A 5,000-nucleotide genomic window follows, 5' to 3' on the forward strand; every position below is an offset into this window, starting at 1 on the left:
CACACATATATGTGTGCGTGTGTGTATGGCCGAGTGTATGTGTATATATATAATATACATACACACACACACACACACATATATATATATATACATATACACACACACATATGTGTATGTATGCATGTATATGTACATATATATGCGTGTGTGTGACTGTGTATGTGTGTGTTTGTGTGAGTGTATATATATATAGTGTGTGTTTGTTTGTGTGTGTGAGTGTGTGCGTGCGTGCGTGCGTGCGTGCGTGTGTGTGCGTATATATGTGTTCTTTAATTTTCTTCGCAAGTGCAGCATGTCCGTCATAACTGTAGGTGCGCTGCTGACATCCCCTTTTCAAGGAGTGTGGCAAACTAGATAGACAGATAGATAGATGGAGAGAGAAAGAAATAGATAGAGATAGAGATTGATAGACAGAGAGATATAGAGAGGGAGTGAGAGAAAGAAAATGAAAACAAACAAAAACAAACAAGAAATAAGGGCATTGACTGAGAGAAAGAAAAGGAAAACAAAACGAAAACAAACAAGAAATACGGACATTAAAAAATAAAAAAAATGAAAAGCAATAAATTATCACATTTCGTTAATTAAACTCCCCGCGTCAGAATCCGCGGCGAAGTGATTATTCTAATGCAGCGACTAATCCGTGTGTGTTGTAATTGCTCTCCAAATCTGCCTCGCTTCAGAGTAAGAGCGATGAACCCCGAGCTGACAACGCGGTTTCGAAACCCCGAGACAGATGAAATTATTCGCGTTTAAAGTACTTCCATGTTTGGATGTTTGTAGGAGTGTATAAATACGGATAAAGATCGTGATGATGGTATAAAAGAGGATGGTGATGGCGAGGAGGAGGAGGATTAAGAGGATAATATGTATTGATGACAATGGGGAAATAATAATTTATAATCTGTCTTGACTGATTTATTTCCTTGGCAAGAGTATGATGAATCCGAGCTAAAAATTACTTGGCGAATCATAATGAAAATTTATGTGCGGGTTGCCTATAACCAAGGGAAAGGTTGATCTGATTTCGGTTGTAATCTTCCAAGTAAAGGAGTTGATTATACGACCCGTCAACCCATCAAAGGATATTCAATTTTCTTGTCGTCTTTGAGGAGTTTTAGCAGATTTATAGTAGATTTCTGATTATCGCTATGATTAATGTCGTTATCATTGTTATCATTATCATAATCATTATTAGTGTTGTAATGATGATCATAACTATAATGCTGTTACAGGCACAACCACTATAAATGATACCAAGAATGATAATACATATGATATTAATGCTAACACTAGTGCCTAAAGCAAATGCTAATACAACTTAAAAAAAATATCTTTCTCACATAAAAGGTTAAGAAACGGCATATGCAAATATCGATAGACACCAAAAAATACGCCTATATGCACACAAACAAACCTACAACGTCAGCCTGGGGGTTAGACCCTAATCTATGACAAAAGACATGTGTCTGTCAGCCTTCACATTACACAAGGGGCATAAGCAGAGTTTAGCATCAGGTGTCTGTTATCTGCTCAATTGCACAGGAGAGGCTGGCTCACCTTGGACCTTGTTCTGCATGCTTGGTTGAGAAAGAGAAGAGAAAAGAAAAGGAAAAACATGTCCACATGCTTCCTTGGAGCAACAGGGAAATATAAAGGATACATAGATAGGTAGAATAGACACATAGACAGATACACATGCAGATAGTCATAAAAATAGGCAGATAAATAGAATAAAAGGAGGATGGAGCAGATGGTTTGCTACTAAACCATATAGATATAATTTCTTGACATTTGTCATATATACTTATGTACACACACACACAAACACACACACACACACACACACACACACACACACATACACGCACACACACACACACACACGCAGACGCACACACACACACACTCACGCACGCATAAACACATATACAAACATATACATATATAAACATATACATAAACACACACACAATGTGCCTATATATATGTGTGTATGTATGTATTTGTCTACACATACATACATATATGCGTGTGTGTTTGTAGAAAAACTCACAAAGCACAAACGGGATTTGTTGAAAAATAAGTCAACTGTTTCGAAACTCTTCTGGGTTTCATCTTCAGGTCTGAAGAGGACAGCGAAAAGGGGAAGTGTAAGGGAGAGGGAGAAGCAACGCTTTAAACACAGGGCATGTGAGGGTAGGTGAAGAGTGGTCAGGTCAGCTTACATATATATACACATACATAAATACATACATATACATTTATATATAAGAATGTGTTTGTGTGTGTATCTATGTTTAAACACACACACACACACATACACACGCGCACACACATTCACACACACACACATACACACACACCCACACACACACACACACTCACTCACTCACACACACACACACACACACACACACACACACACACACACACACACACACACACACACACATACACACATGCACATATGTACATACATACATATATATATATATATACATATATATATATATTAATAACTCTGAAAGGGAATGGAACCATTTCACAATTGTCCTGGCTAACACAATCTGGCAAATGAAACTATTTTGAAAAAGTAATGAAAACCTGTTGAAAAATAACTCGTTCGCGCGCTACTTTGTTAAATGATTAATAATGTGTGGTTGGATGGTTTTTAATTATTAGACAATTTCACGTGAATGGGGTTTCAGAATCGCACGCGTGGTTTACAAATACCTACGAGAAACGATGCGTTTATATGAGATGTAAACCATTTATGTGATGAATGTAGTATCGCTTTTTATGACGTCACAGAACATATTACTCGTGTACACACAAAAACTTTCACAAACTTTCGCATTCACAAAAATCAGACAGAATTCGTAAGGTTTCCAAGGATCACGATCGACTTGTTATCATTTTTCGTTTGTTTTGCCAATGCTTTTTCACATGAATCATTTCGTCAATTCCTCTCAGTCTACATTTACAATAACTTCTTTTCCTTGCCTGTCTGTTATTACGAACGCTATATTATCCTTATTACGAACGCTATATAAGTGGCAATATGAGTATCCACGCTTCATGTTGAGATCGCTTCGCAGATACGAGAAACGAGGTCATTGCCCTGTTAACAATCACGTGATGAGCGATGTTTGTGATCTTTAAGGGGAAAAAACACGTTGATAATGAAAGCATTTGGAGGGAGCGATGATGGGGGATAAGAGGAAGGCAGATTACGAATTAAGAAGAAATGGAAGAAACAGGGAAATGTGTGGGAGTAAGGAAAGGGGAGACAAGGGAGAAGGGAAGAGTAATATGTGTATGAATAAAAACGAATTGAAAAGATACGAATGATTATGAAAAAAGGAAGAAAGGGAAACAGGAATGGATTTAAACGGAGGGAAAATAAATAAAAAAAAATCAAGATAAAGCGAAACAGGAACAAATGAACAGAGAATTGAGTCGAAAGAGACCAAGAAGGAGAGGAAGTAGTAGAAAGGGAGGAGGAAGAGAGGGAGAGGAGTACCCAGAGATAAGAGCGAAAGTAAAGTAAAGGAAGGAAAGAGACGAGAGAGGGTGCTGTTGGGGCCACAGACTAATTGACTCGCTTGTCGCAATCACACTCTCGTTCTTGCGTGTTATCTGGCCAAAGGGTCGGGTTTCGCATCCAGGCAATTTATCTTGTTGAGATCTTAATTGCTGAAAAAAAAATCTATCGATAAATATATTTTGGTTTCGTATATTTTTTTTTCTGGCGAAGTAAGCGTTTTACGTCATTGACATTGTTCACTGAGAGAAAAAAATGAATAAAGAGGAATTTTGCATTATTTAATCAGCATGCATACCGTCTTGCACTGGCAATACAGTAAAATATTTCACCAACACAAAATTTCCAAGCACATGTGCATTCACAAGCACACAAAGACATATCTGTGATAAAATATCTTTACTTTATTCATATGCATCAAATAATTACTTTGAAGCTTTTGTTTATGCTACGGAAATCCCTATAAATTGATGTGATACTTTAATATCTATAATCTTTTATGTTGCTGAAATTCCTATATTTCATTGCTTCTAAAATCGATATATTTTATTGTTACTATCCCTATATCTTGTGATAATACTGAAATCTCTATGTTCTGTTACGTCGCTAAGTCTCCTCTTTTCTATTATGTTACTGAAAACCTTCTATTCTTGTAGGTCACTGAATTCCGTATAGTCTATTATGATACCTGAAATCCCCATTTTTTCCTTCATTCTATTAATGTTACTGAAACCCCTAAATTCTATAGTCACCGGAACCGCCCCTATATCCGTTACTGAAAACCCTTTTGCTATCAACTTAGCTCAGAACGCGGAAAAATGTGTTGCTTGATGTTGACTGGTTTTTTTTTTCTTTTTTTGTGTGGATAAAATACTCCGTCATCGTTTGGTGAATCGACCTGATGCCCTTTGTTGAAAGGAATAGGAGTGGCTTTGCTTGCTGTTAGCTATTTCCTTCCTTTTTTTTCTATAAAACCCAGACAGACAAATATGTTTGTGTATGTTAGGGTGTTTTATTTTTAAAAATATCGATTACTTTCCTATTTCCGTTCCACTTTGAAGTTTGCCTTTTCTTTGTCATTCACAGCACATATTACAAGCATATAAACTTTTGAAGTGACAACAAAGGGATCCGACAAAGAACGGCTTTCATACCTTGGCTTTCATTAGTGTGTGATTTTTTTTTTCAACTTCTGCTGTTATTCTGTTTGAGACGAACAACAAAGTGGGTCTACTTTTAACAAATTCTATAAATTTATTTCACGAACGTACCTTTAAAATCTGATCTCTGATGATTAGGAAAATCCATAATCTGAAAGCTCATTTTGGAAGAAACTTTATACGTTCCCTTCGTTGCTCGCGGAACGTTGAACTATCCGAAGAGGGCGATCCCACTTTAAGTCCAAATCGTTTACCACGGTCCACGGTCATATGATTATGCCGGGCCGTTA

Source organism: Penaeus vannamei, chromosome 33 (genome assembly GCF_042767895.1).
Source record: "Penaeus vannamei isolate JL-2024 chromosome 33, ASM4276789v1, whole genome shotgun sequence".
Classification (NCBI taxonomy): Eukaryota; Metazoa; Arthropoda; class Malacostraca; order Decapoda; family Penaeidae; genus Penaeus; species Penaeus vannamei.